Source organism: Nycticebus coucang, chromosome 20, assembly GCF_027406575.1.
Source record: "Nycticebus coucang isolate mNycCou1 chromosome 20, mNycCou1.pri, whole genome shotgun sequence".
Classification (NCBI taxonomy): domain Eukaryota; kingdom Metazoa; phylum Chordata; class Mammalia; order Primates; family Lorisidae; genus Nycticebus; species Nycticebus coucang.
In genome coordinates this window covers 55,145,501-55,160,225 of record NC_069799.1, presented here as the reverse complement: position 1 = coordinate 55,160,225, position 14,725 = coordinate 55,145,501, and the positions used below count along the sequence as shown (strand labels likewise).

General features: G+C 43.0%; 1 protein-coding gene across 12 annotated transcripts in view; it reads left to right on the top strand.

The window, feature by feature from the left end:
* The window catches only part of CACNB2 (calcium voltage-gated channel auxiliary subunit beta 2), a 355,444-nt gene that overhangs the window by 260,294 nt on the left and 80,425 nt on the right, over positions 1 to 14,725 (top strand). The gene's annotated exons all lie outside the window — the stretch shown is intronic.

Below are 14,725 nucleotides of genomic sequence, written 5' to 3'. Positions count from 1 at the left end.
TTGGAACACAACTGTTGCGGTAGAACGGACTATGTTTCAGTATTTCTGGGCATTTCAGCAAGAGCTTATAGTGTTGTATATAAAGCTTTATCAGTTAGTTTTGAACTTTCTCTGAAAATCATACAGCATGTTTGATACAGAAATACCACTTCAAAAACATAGAACGTTGAGAGTTTCAGACATTAAGTTGATGAAAATGATGCGAGGGTCGTTTCTTCTAATTTGTTGAATAGGTGACAAAGGGATCCCCCCCATAGTGTGATTTTAAACAGTCAGTAAGACAAAATTCCCAGTATCCTCTTTTGAACAACAATTCAACTCTACTCATGGTTTAGTCAGGAAAACAAAAACCACTTAAAGTATTTCAGGAATAAAGTGATTTTTAATACAGGGAATTAGGAATTTACAAAATCTGCAGAAATAAAGTCAGAGAAAGCTGCCAGTTCTCAGGTTTGCCTGTAGAAGAATAATTAAATTCATAGTGAAAAAGTAAGAGAACAACAGACAAAAAAAAAAAAAAAAAACAAACATAAAACAATGTTTTAACCAATCAAAACAATGCTTTTTCCTGATAATCACTGCCACATTTCTCTTCCCTGTCCTCTACCAATAAATAAAAGTGAAAATAGGACTTGTGAGTAAAAATTGCTCCTTGAAAATGTATGGGTAGATTGATGTTCCTTGACTTACATATGGCTTTATGATTAGAAGTACTGTTGCTTGCAAAGCGTGTTTGGTATTTTTTAAACCCTAAAGCACCTGAAAAAATAATCAGAGATTCTTCTACATACAAAATGTTACTCAGTTCCCATCCATGTAGATGCCAAAACCGAATGAGCTTATACAACTGAGCAAAAATAAATCATGTTTATTTTTTCCATATGCACTTAGAGAATATGCCAAGCTAAATGTTCAGAAATAAAAAATTGCCAAAGATTACCACATATGCCTGAATATGAGATGAGGTTTTATTTCCTTAGAGCTATTCTTCGGAAAAGACTCACCTTATACCTGAAACCTCACAAGACTATCAGCATATACCATGTGCTAAAGATACACTGGCCTGAATAATCTCCGTCTTATTTTGATTATGTGAGTCACCTGATCGATTCGACTTAAACATTTAAGTAGAGATTTAACATTCATGTCTGGAAACATGACCTCACATTTGTAAATATAGTCTTAGATGCTATGATAAACTCAAGGATTTAAAACATACTGTTTCCAAGAAGTTGGATAGAAGTTTCTTCTAGAAAAGCATCAGGTCACCCAGTACCTCTACTAATGGTCACCAAGCAGATGAGAACTTTTCAGAAAGGTTATTTTAAGGAATATAAGGGTAAGAGTCTGGAAAGAGGGATACTTCTACATTAATACACTTGACCCTTGAATGATACGAGAGCTGGGGTACTGCCTCCCCACACACTGTCGAAAATCTGCTGGAACTTTTGACTCCCCCAAAGCTTAACTACTAAAAACCTATGTTGACCAGAAGCCCTACCACTAACAAACAATTCATACCTATTTTATGTATGTTATTGAGTATTCTTACAATAACGCTATGAACAAATGTTACTAGGAAATTCATAAGGAAGAGAAAATATATTTACTATTAAGTGGAAGTACAGTATCACCGAGGTCTGTATCCTACTTCTCTTCACACTGAGTAGACAAAGAGAAGGAGGAGAGTTGACCTTACTGTCTCAGTGGTGTCACAGGCGGACAAAGGTACACAGAGAAGTGGACACCTGTGCAGTTCAAACCTCTGTTGTATCAATTGCATATATTTATAAAATGGGACATTTAAGTAGTTTATATGTAAATTTTAAGTAGAAATTTGTGCTGGGACAATCAATACTACCTGCTATAACAATCTAGATATCGGATTGGTCAGTCATAGTAAAGATTTATTTCTCATGTGTGTTACAGTCCAGCCTTCTCTGGGCAGTGGCCTGGAGATCCAGATTCTGTTTTGCAATGCTGCCATCTTGGTCACTAGTCTCCAGAGTTGCCCCCGAAGAAGAGAAAATGTGAGAAGATGGTATGAGTTCTGCTGTTGCCAGCCTGGAGAATGACAAACATTAGTTCCACTGGCATTCCCCTGCCCAGAGCTCAATCACTGCAGCCAAACCTAACTGTAAGGAAGGCTAGAAAATGTAGTTGTCTATATTAGGTAAGCATCTTGAGTCTTTGCCACAAGGTTTGACTATCTTCTGCAATCCTAAGAGCTGGCCGCCGAAGATGCTTACTCTGTCATTTGTTCAAATGTGGGGTCACCTTACATTAGGAACCTGCTTCTGCTGGGGCAAATAAAACAGTTGCCTCCAAACTCCAAAGTCATAGAATATTGTTTGTTTATGACTCGATTTTTTTAAGAGTTTTTGTAATCAAGACAAATTGACCTAGAAGGAGCATGGAAATTTATTAAAACTGATTTTTCCACTCCTACAATTATATAGAGTAAGTGCTTATTTCTTTTAAGTTTGATTTTTAAAATTTCATTGTTTAATTTCCCTGTTCTTTTAAAACCATTAGCTGGTTAATGACACCAAAATATAGGATTTCAGAAGTGAAAGGGGATTGGAGCTACTCTGGTGGGTTTTTTAATTCTTCTTCTTCATGGAACACTCCCGCCTCCCCCATGAAATTATCCATCCAATCTCAGTTTTTGAAACAGGTAACACAACTGCACTAATAGATTCAGGAAACTGGCCTTGAGTATTAGGGCATCTCAACTACCTGGCTCAGCTGGATTCCTGTCTCCAGCCACTACTAAGCATTTCAGAGTTATATGCCCTGAATCTTGGGCACTGAGAAACTGGGTTGGCCAACCACCAGTTTAATCCATCTTGCGTTAATGGTGGAAACTGGTGCCCACACTTGTTGATTGGCAGTCAAGCCCCATAGCAAATAGGCAGTAGCTGTGACCTCGAGGTCCCGCTCCACCTGTGCTCTGCTTGTGTTTACCCTATAAACCACCAGTAGTGATCCAGGCCAGTTATCCATCTGTTCTCCAGCATCACATCTTTCCAAATAGACCATTTCTTCTCATCTTGGCTGGCAGCCTGTGCCCTCTGTCAACAGCTCTGTTATAGCATTTCAATTTATATAGAAGGGAAGTTTGCCTTATTTTAACATCAATCTTTTGATCTCACTTCAGTTCTCTCTGAGACTTATAGCGTATATGGTCACCTTTTTCCTCTTTCTTTTCTGGGATAAAAGTCCTGAATCCTCATGTGACTTTTAAAAATGCCCCTTTATCTGATTTCGTCCTGTCTGAGAGTGCTATAAATATACGTCTTACAAGGTAGACCGCTTGTAAATTAAATACTTGTGATCTGGCCAGGCATTGAACAGAAGGGACTAGGAAGGCTTGGATTGGTGGTACATAAAGGTTGTCAGGAAAGGAAGGGCGGAACCCTCTTAGGTTTAGTACTTAAGTCCTTCAAATTAACAAACAAAAAAAGAGATTAACAGAAAAAGCACACAATTTTATTCATATTTGACATACACAGAAATTCACAAAAAGAAAAAGAAGCAGGAGGATTGGGGGGCTCATATACCATTTTTAACAAAGGAAAGGGGGGTTGGGTTTCACAGGATAAGTTGTGGGGAAGTGACAAGGAGAACCTAATGGAAGATTGGGGTTAACCATTTTGGTAATGTTTGTTTTCACAGACTCATCTGAGCACCCACCTTCCATCTCCGGTATTAAGATTCACACTTCTGTTACTGATACGGGAGGAGGGGGAGTTCATAAGGAAAAATTCATGGCCTCATTTTAGGTAGATGAGGGGAAAGGCAAAGAATTCTTTCTGCATCTGTTGCTTTTTACTTGCTTTATGCACAAAATAATCTTTATGGCAAAGTTACATATTTTAGGGTAACACAGTCCGATCCCCTCCAAAGTATAAGCAGCTTACTGTAATTATTCTCAATTACTTTCTTCTTGTAGCAGAAGTCCCCCATCTCCCAATCACGTTCAAAATCATGCTATAAATACACTTAAGATTGTCACACTGTGAACCAGGATCCTTGAGGTTTGGTTGTTTCTACAGTTATAAGTCAGCCTAATTATTTTGGTCACTCAGCCTGTATCAGTTTCTGCTCAAGAATAAGAGGTCTCACCTGATAATTGACTAACTTCCAGTATGAAACATCTTCTTTCCCTTCCTTCCTTTTTTCTTTCTTTTGTTCTTTTTTTTTTTTTTTTTTTTTCTGAGACAGAGTCTCACTTTGTTGCCACTAGTAGAGTGACATCATAGCTCATAGCAACCTCAAACCCTTGGGCTCAAGTGATCCTTCTACCTCAGCCTCCGCATTAGCTGGGACTATAGGCACCCACAACACCTGGCTTTTTTTTTAGAGATAGTGTCTCACTCTTGCTCAGGCTGGTCTTGAACTCCTGAGCTCAGGCAATGGCCTCCCAGAATGCTGGGATTTCAAGTGTGAGCCCCTGTGCCCGGCCCCCCTTCCTTCTTTCTTTCCTCCCTGTCTTCCACCTGCTGTGTCCCAGCCACAAGGAATAGAATAAGTTTGCTGCCCTCGGAAGGATTATTGCATAGTTGGGGTAAACAAGCCACCCACAAATATAAATTATCTCTTTTCCTGTGGATATAAGAAAATATCGTAGCCTGAGTAATAAACAACAGTAGTTTATTACTTACAGGTCTGGAGTTTGGGAACTCTGAGCTCAAGGCACCGGCTGATTTAGTCTCTGGTGAAGGTTTGGTCTCTACTTCATAAATGGTGCCTTATTGCTGTGTTTACACATGGCAGAAGGGGACAAAAGAATAAACAGGTTTCCTTGAGTCCTCTGATACGGGCATAATCTCATTTATGAGAGTGAAGCCTTCATACAGACCCTACTTCTTGATGCTATTAGGTTTGAACATGTGAATTTGGGGGAGACACATTAGATCACAGCACAAATTGTGTGGCTGTTGTGGATAGAGTTTTCCCAGCCCTGGGGAAGCCTTTGGACTATGTTCTGAATGTCAGGACATTTGATGGAAGGTGTCGAGCAAGAGAGTGGCATGATGTGATTTAAACCTTCTATCTTAAGAACACTCAAAAAAAAAAAAAGAAAAATACTGGGTTTCTTTTGTGAGGAGAAATGAAGTGCGATTGGAAGCAAGTGTGGAAGCTGAGGAATCAGTCAGGTGACCAGTAGTGGAGACACATTGTGTTTACTTTGTTCTTGATTCATTTTGAATAACCACCTAAGAACGGAATAATATGACTTATTTTATGGAGTTTACTTATCTTCAGCATTTTCTAGCTCATAGTAATTCTGCTTTCCTTGTTATAAAAGCTCTTGAAAAAACTATTTTCCCTATATATTTACTGAGGTATAATTGAAAAATAAAAATTACAGACATTTACAGTTATACAGGATGGCCATACAACTTACATGCAATTCTAAATCGCACACTATTTTTAATTGCATACAAAATTTCTGGCCACCCTGTAGAATGGTATTTTTTTTTTTTTTTTTGTAGAGACAAAGTCTTACTTTATGGCCCTCGGTAGAGTGCCGTGGCCTCACACAGCTCACAGCAACCTCCAACTCCTGGGCTTAAGCGATTCTCTTGCCTCAGCCTCCCGAGCAGCTGGGACTACAGGCACCCGCCACAAAGCCCAGCTATTTTTTGGTTGCAGTTCAGCCGGGGCCAGGTTTGAACCCGTCACCCTCTGTATATGGGGCCGGCACCCTACCGACTGAGCCACAGGCGCCACCTAGAATGGTATTTTGATATACATGTAGATTGTCCACATTTACTATCAAGGTGATTAATACATTTGATTGTATTTTCTAAGTACTTTCAAGCTAGTCTCTTAATAAGTCCTTCTAGAACCTTCCAAGATTGAAAAGCTAATCCTCTGAATGAACTGGGCGTGAGATACCAAAACAATGGGAGGTACCAGAACAAGTCTGTCCTTTATTGTACACACACCTAGGTTGAATCTGGCCTTTTTGTTTTAAGCTCAGAGCAATCTGATAATACTCCGATTTCTTGTGTATCAAAAAGAGATAATGCTTCCCTGAGAAATGAGTATAATGGAGACTATTACAGAGCTCAAGTGTACATAGTTCCTGTAACTTAGGGGCTCCACAAATCTTAATTCTATTTATAGTCACTTCATTTTAGCATGCATTTTACTTAATTGTGAAGTGTGTAAAAATATGGAATATGTTTTGTTTATATCCCCAATACAGCACCTGAGTCATAACTGGTGCTACACTTGGAGTGAATCAGTGAGTCTATGCATAAATGGCAAATGAGCAAACATCCTAGTGTCCTAAGACAGAGAAGAAGCTGATCCAGCCAGAGGCACAGTGACTGTGGCTATCATCAGACACCTTGAGCCCTCACAGCTCATTGTCAGGCTGACTGGATGAACACTGAGGCCTCTGACAAGTGGGGCCTTGGGTGCAGGGCCTTTGGGAGCCCCCAGGAACCTTCCTGGCTTCTCTGCTATGTTTCAGTTATTGTTTGTTGGTTGTTTTGTGCAGTTTCCTGAGCAGCTTAAGGGAAGGCATAGACCCAACTTCCCAGGTTATCTTAAAGGTTAAGATTAACTAATCTGAGCAGATATTGTTTTCTCAAGGATGAGATTCCTCTTCATCTTCCTTATCCTTCCGAGACCCATTCAGTATAACATTACAGGAGGAGTGTTCTGTTCCCAGAGTGGATTCAGGATTCTGATTAGATGATTCAACCTATGTATGTACTTCATTAGCCCAGACCCTGGAAAAGGGTCCCTTATTCTCATTTTCACTGCCCTTAGTGCTCTGCTATGCTGTGTCTGCATGTGTCCCCAGAATTCACATTGAAATCCCCACCCCCAAGGTGATGATCTTAGGAGGTGGGGCCTTTAAGAGGTTATTAGATCTTGAGGGTGGGGCTTCCATTAATGGGATTAGAGCCCTGTAAAAAGAGGTGCAGTGGAGCTTGTGCACTGCTTCTACCAGGTGAGGATGAAGCTAAGAAGGTGCTATCTCTGAACAAGAAAGCAGGTTCTCACCAGTCACTGAATCTGGCACCCTGATCTTTGACTTCTCCATCCTCAGAACCATCAGAAATAAATATCCATTGTTTATAAGTCACTCTGCAATACTTTATTACAGTAGCTTACAGGGACCAAGACACCCATCCTTTCCTGTGTGGCTCTTCAAGCTTATCTCCATGATGTGCAGAGAGCAGCAGAAACATGGCAGCCCTTGCATTACAGGGCCCAGGCATCCAGATGGGGTGGATCAGCAGGAAGAGTCCTCCTGTGAATTCATGTTTTACTTTTTTTAATTCACACACATTTTACCTTGCACACCAAAATAGAATTTAAGAGAAAAATATTTTAGGTTACTAAGCACATAAATTACTTAACATTTTGCTGAACAAAAGGAATGACTCATATTTATTTGCTAGAGGTTACCTATATCCATCACCTGTGTTATGGCCTAAACTGTGTCCCCCCCAAAACTCATATATTAGAACCTTCACCTCAGGATGAACCTCAGAGTGTGACAGTATTAGGAGATAGGACCTCTAAAGAAGTAGTCAAGTTAAAATGGAGTTGTTAGTGTAGACCGTCATCCAATATGACGTGACCTAAGAGAGACGAGGATGCAGAGAGATGCCAGGAAAAGACCATGTGGCAACAAGGAGGAGGAGGTGGCTCCATCCACAAGCCAAAAAGAGAGGCCTTGGAAGAAACCACACCTGCTAACATCTGGATCTTGCACTTCCAGCCCCCAGAACCATGAGACAATGAATGTCTGTTGTTTAAGGCACCTGGTGTGTGTCCTTCGTGATGTCAGCTCTCGTAAACTATTATAAGACCTCTGAACCACTTCCAGGATGTGACTGTGTTAGGCTATGATGTTTGTTTATTTGTTATTTTGAGACAGAGTCTCACTCTGTGCGTTGGGTAGAGTACAGTGGTGTCATAGCTCACAGCAGCCTCAAACTCTTGGATTCAAGTGTTCTTTCCTGTCTCAGCCTCCCTAGTAGCTGGGACTATAGGCACTTGCTAGTTTTTCTATTTTTAGTAGAGATGGGGGTCTTGCTCTTGCTTAGGTTGGTCTTGAACTCCTAAGCTCAGGGGATCCTCCAACCTTAGTCTCCCAGAGTGGAATTACAGGTGTGAACCACTGCACCCAGCCAAGGGGGTGCTTTTTAACACGGTTTGTGGGCTTGGCGCCTGTAGCTCAGTGGGTAGGGTGCTGGTCACATGCACCGGGGCTGGTGAATTCAAACCCAGCCCAGGCCTGCTAAGCAACAGTGACAACTGCAACAAAAAAAATAGCTGGGCGTTGTGGCGGGCAGCTGTAGTCCCAGCTACTTGGGAGGCTGAGGCAAGAGAATTGCTTAAGCCCAAGAGTTTGAGATTGCTGTGAGCTGTGATGCTATGGCACTCTACCGAGGGTGACATAGCAACACTCTGTCTCAAAAAAAACCCCATGGTTTGTGGTCACACATTACATTGGTTTGCAAGGGCTGCCATAATTAAACACCACAGACTTGGGTGACCTAAACAACAGCATTTATTATCTCACAGTTCCCGAGGATGGGAGTTCAAAATCCAGGTGTTGGCAGGAAGAGTTCATTCGGAGGTCTATGGGGGAAGGTTCCGGTCTAGGCCTTTCTCCTTGGTATGGAGAAAGATGGCCGTCTTCTCCCTGTGTCTTCACATCATCCTTCCTGTGTGTGTGTCTGTGTGTTCTGATTTCTCTCTGTATAGTAATACCAGTCTATTGCCTTCATGACCCCATTTTAACTTGACTGCCCCTATAAAAGCCCTTTATCCAAATAAGGTCACCCTCTGAAGTACTGTGGGGTAGGACTCCGGCATACAAATGTTGGGGGTTACAGCAACCTACAAAAGGCATCATCTCAGAAAATGGGTGACTCTGGCCTCCCGTATGTTCCCCCAGTTTCTTTATAAGCCATCCTTTCCACTGAGGAAGTAGAGAAAAAAAGAGCCAGAAAGTCCTGGGTTAAAAATCCAGTTTCTCCCACTTGTTTAGCTGTGTGTCCTGTAGCAAGTCATTGAATTGTTTGTATTTTGTGTTTATTTAACGAACATTAACAGCGAACTTTTGCTTTGCTGGGGGAGGTTTCACTTTACCCCACTCTTCTGTGCTACTGTACATTTCCGACATTTTAATTTGTAAAATAATAACCCCTTGACAAAGATGTCTGTGAAAATTCAGTAACTATTAGCTTCCTTTTCCCCTTCCATTCATGGCAAGGGAGATACAGTGACATACTGCCCAGAGTATTAGCAAAATATGATGACATTTAGAATGGTCAATTGAAGGAACAAAGAGTAAACAAGGATAGGAGAAGGGGGGAAATGAAAGCCAGACTGTTTTTGGACTGTGTCTAACAGTTGTACTAAGCTTGAGTGGTTTTACCCTTTGTTTTCTGGAAAGATGAAAACCTGTGGTTGAACTAGTAAGCCCAAGTTTTTGGTTCTGTTTTTCGCCAAGTATTTGTGGCTCATTTACTGTAAAACAAACTGAATTTGTCCCAGTTTTGCTTTACTAGAAATATCTAATGTAATAAGAAGATAGAAGTAGGAATCGTTTGTATGTCTCGTTTCTGCCCTTGGTATTTTGAGGTCCTACCTAATACGCTACCATTATTCTATTATTTTTTTCAGTTCAGTATTAAGGTTTCACTGGGAACTTGAACACATCTGGTTCCTCTCAGGAACAAGAGAGGAAATTGTCTAACAGCTGGTAAGCCGAGAACTGGTGCCAATTACCATGTCTGAGACTTTGTCTTGAGCTATAATGTTTATAGCTTCCAAGACAGCATCAGTTTAACAAAATTACAGCACTTAGTATTAAAAGAGGCTTGCACTTTAAGGAAGAACATAGCGAATTTTCTTTTCCATCACACATGGACTGGCCATGTGTTGGTGAAGGAGTTTCCAGTGTCCTTGGTTCTGGATTTAAAAACAAGAGTTTCCTTTCCTAGGTACTGGTCAACATAAGGTGATCATTAGTCAGTATCTAGGTTATTTTGAGAGCTCTCTCTTGAGCAGGACACTGTGTTAGGTACAGCTGGGGAGATAAATATGAATGAGAGACCATACGTGTCCTTGCCAGGCCTTGTTCTGAAGACCGGAGGACAGATGTATTGAGTACAGTGAACACCTCACTCTGGGTTCCAGGGGAGCCAGGGTCAATCAAAGCTTTGCAGACACAGTGGGCTTATGTTACTAGCTTGGGGGTGGGGTGGGGCGGGGTACAGATACATCTTTGAAAGAAAGTGACACCACAGGAGGGCTTTCCATGGTGAAGTAAAGAAACAGCAAGAACTGGAGTATGGATGTGAGGAAATCTAAGGGTCAGAGGTCCATTGGAGATGAAGCTCAGGGTACAGAGGCTGAAGGGAAGGGAAGGATGGCAAGCTGGACAAGAAGGGACCTCAGATGCTGTTTTCTGTATGATGATACTTTTTTTCTTTGATTGAATGAAAGTTTTGAACCAGGCAGTACAATTTATCTGAGCTGTACTTTGAGTAAACTAATCTGGCTTCAAACTATTAATAATTAGACTGGATTAAAGGTTCAAGAGCATGAGAGTGAGCTGTGATCATTTGTGATACTTGGGCAGGAAGTAGCAAGGGCATGATGTGGAGAGGTGGCCCTGAGGCTGGAAGTAAGATCTAGGTAAGGACATCTCTGCAAGGAAGAATCAACACATCTGGATGAATAAGGTAGATGTTCCCAGTGACATTCCTTAGTGTCCCCAAAGGAGCTGAGACTTTGCTCAAATCAATCTGCATTTGCCTGTGTTGGTTTTCCTGTGCAGGGTTTCACACTGTCTCTAATAGGCTATTGTACACTGTGGATCCCTAAGAAAAAGACAGTATTGCCTCATTTCCCAAAATTATTTGTCCATAGAAATCTTTTTAAAAAATTCTACATGATGTAGGATTTTCTGGAACGCTATTGTAGGACACGCTGCCTTGCATTTGGAAGATGATGGTGTCGTTAATAAAGACTTACAGGTTGAAACTAGAACATGGTTTGGACTAGAGATGATGTGTTAAAGCTGAGGTGCTGTGGAGCGCGTATTTAGAAACATCTAGAAGAGTGCATGTTTTGCGGAAGTGGATAGGAAGGTGAATGTCAAGTTGTCACTTGGCGGGGGAGGGGGGCATTTGAATTCATAAGGGTGGAATCAGTGGGAAAGGAGGACTTGAGGGGGGTGGATGAGAAGACACGGGGCCAGGTCAGGGTGGTACAGAAGAGTGATTACCGGTAGATGGAGGTAAGAAAGCCCGGCCGGCAGGCCCAGAGGTGGGATCTTGCTTTTGGGGGAAATCAGGGTAGGACTTTCTAAAGGAAGGGCATGTTTAGTAATGTCAGGAGTGAGAGCCTAAAGTTTGGAAAACAAGAGGTTATCACTAGCCTCAGGAAGAATAATTCAGTAGAATGTGGTAGGTGTGGAAGCCTGATGGAGTCTTCGTGTGACACGAAGAATAGAAAGTCCATCACATCCCTTGTTTAGAGTGTGTTAATGAAATAAAATAATTATTGAATGGAAGTTTATAGGTAGAGCAGGATTCCTATTTTTCTTTATGTTTTTTTTTTTTAATGTTTATTTTTTACGCATCATAGGGGATTTCTTTACTTTCAAACCTAAGAACTATTTTTTTTCCAAAGGGCATGGGAGACCTAAACAGGATTAGTGATAAGAAGAAAAAAAAAAGCAGAACAAAAAGGCATAAAAGAGGAATACTTGCTTTACAACTGAATTCTCTGGAACAGTAGTTCTTCTTGTTGGGCTGAATCATAATCCCCTGGAGCTCAGCTGCACCCCTGGGGTTCCTGCTCATTAGAACTGCTTGAGGCGGTGACAAGTTCCCAGGTGGTGGCGCAGTGGTCGATCTTGGGACCACAAATGAAAACCTGTGCTTGAGTAAAAAACACAGGATGCAGGAAGAAGGCGAGGCTTGGGACAGAGATGGGAAGGCACATTCTTTGTCCGGATGTGATCAGAAGAAATAGGGGATAAAGACACGTAACATTTTGAAGGAGGGACAGCAGTGACCAGAATTGGAGAATTGTGGACTAGGCCCAGGAAGGGGTGGTGCTGTGGGTACCAAAATTGTGACAATGAAGCTGGGACAGAGAGGCGGGTGCTACAAGCCCAATGCAGAACCATCCATAACAGGGGGTGTACATGGAAGAATGGGCCTTGTAGGAGACAGGCCAAGGTGGGGGTGTCACATGGTCTCGAAATGGTGTTAGGGGCAGCAAAGACCATACCAAACTCCTTACTTTAAACACGGGACAGGGAACACAAGGCCGCCCTCCACAGCAGTGTGTCAGGGGGCCCTGGCTGTATTGAAACTGTAACATAAACTGTAACTGTATTGAAACTGTATTGAAAATGTTCCTGTAACAGCCAAGGCTGAGTCAGGGTCTGGGGGCGAGGCATCTAGTGAGAACCACGAACCCTGTGGCTCAGTGAGTAGGGCGCCGGCCCCATATGCCAAGGGTGGCGGGTTCAAGCCCAGCCCCGGCCAAACTGCAACAAAAAAATAGCCAGGTGTTGTGGCGGGCGCCTGTGGTCCCAGCTGCTCGGGAAGCTGAGGCAAGAGAATCGCGTAAGCCCAAGAGCTGGAGGTTGCTGTGAGCCGTATGACGCCACGGCACTCTACCCGAGGGCGGTACAGTGAGACTCTGTCTCTACAAAAAAAAAAAAAAGAAAGAAAAAAAAGAAGAAAAAAAAAAAGAACCACGAACCCTTACCAAGCAGTTTGCGGAAACCCACGGCTTTCATCCTCCCAAGGACCCTATGAACGTCCTCCTTTAATCTCCATCTTGCATTAAAGAAATGAAGTAATTCATGGCTGAGTTCACCAGCTGGTAAATGCTGAGGCCAGGAGTTGAATCCCAGGCATCTACAGGGAGCTTGATGGAATCTCCCTCACCTATTTGGCAACTTGACTTTCCTTTGTTCTTTGGTGAGTCCCTTCTCCTGAGCCAGGGCCTGAGGAGAAGAATGCTAGCCCCAGGGACTGGTCTTCAGGCTGTAGGGTTGTCCCCAGAGCTGCAGCTACCAAGGCGTGACCAAGGACACAGGGCCATTGTGGTAGAGAGAGGGAGCACTTCAGGGTTGGGGACAAGAGGCAGAATGGGACAGAATGGCTGGGATGACAAACTCGGGTCCCACCAAGGAGCCTATTCTCACCAGAATGGAAGCCACCAGATGTGCAGCAGAAGACAGAGCATGTCCCAGGCCCAGGGACCAGAGCTCTTCATTGCAAATGTTCTATTGTTCTTCTTTCTATCCCTTGGGTCTGTGTAACTCCCCAGCTCAGCAGCCCACCCAGCTCCAAACCGTCCCGTGAATGCACAGTTCCAGCCATCTTAAGGACCCACTGGTTGTAAACTGCCTACGTGCTCGGTTTCTCGTTGTGTCTGCCTTTTGTGAAATCATGCCCGGTGACTGAATCACAGAGCTGGATCTGAAAATGCGGCTGCTCCGTGCATGCAGGCTCGTGTTCAGCAGGGCGAAGAGCATCCTTCCCCAGAAACCCGGGTCTCACTTCCTTGCTAAATACCTTCTGTGCATTTTCCCTCATCACCTCAAAGCCAGAGCTTTTAGTCATGGCTGAGGGCGAGGAAGGGAAGGATGCGGGGAAGAATGCAGAGGTGGTGCACGTGGGACTGTAGCTGAAAAGGAGAGAGTGCGTGGGAGGGAAGGAAACCCCCAGAACTTGGATGTTCCTTCTGGCTTCCTCCTCCGAAAGCGCGTCAGAGTAAGCGGGAGGGGGCAGAGCAGTGTAAGAATGACTGTCGCGTTCGCTTTTTTATAAAAAGGATGGCCACTGACATCTCAACCTGTTCATCGGGATGTATACCAGCAGCTGCCGTCATACACAATTGAAGAGTCACAGGCGAATTGTGTGACTTTCAACCACGCATGTGATAAAAATTGATTCAAATCAAAAAGTGTCACTCGCTTCCAGGATCAGATCTGGGGGATCAGTGCAGCACTGGGACTTGGGCGACGGCGGCCCTCGGTAACAGCGGCTCATTTCCGTCCTGGTTCTTCCCTTTCTTCTTAGCCTGCTGGGTGTGAGAAAAACAACTAGTTCATGGAAGCGCCCAAAATAAAGCAGCAGCCATCTGGGTAGTTGCATCTTATATCCAGCGGCGTTTCTTTTTCTTGTTTTTGTTTTTATTAGTGTTTGTTTATTCTGAGACAGGGTCTGACTCTGTTGCCCAGGCTAGTAGAGTGCAGTGGTGTCATCAGAGCTCACAGCAACCTCATATTCCCAGGCTCAAGCGATCCTCCTGACTCAGCCTCCCTACCAGCTGGGTCTACCAGCTTGCATTACCATGCCTAGCTGGTTTTTCTATTTTCGGTAGAGATGGGGTTTGCTATGTTGCTGAGACTGGTTTTGAACTCCTGACATCAAGCAATCCTCCTGCCGCGGCCTGGGATTACAGCTTGCCCAGCTCCTATTTGCAATTCTAAGAAAAGATTTATTATAGGATCCTTGTACCTGGTTTCTACAAACACACAAGTTCCCATCTTCCCCTGCTTTGCTTCACATTTTGTTCATATATAAATTGCAGCACAGACAGAGAGTTTCTGTCAATAAGATACATCAAATCTCCCATGTTGACTTGGCGCTATTCTAAACTGGATTGTGACAGAATTGTCCAATATAAATGAAGTTTTCCTGAT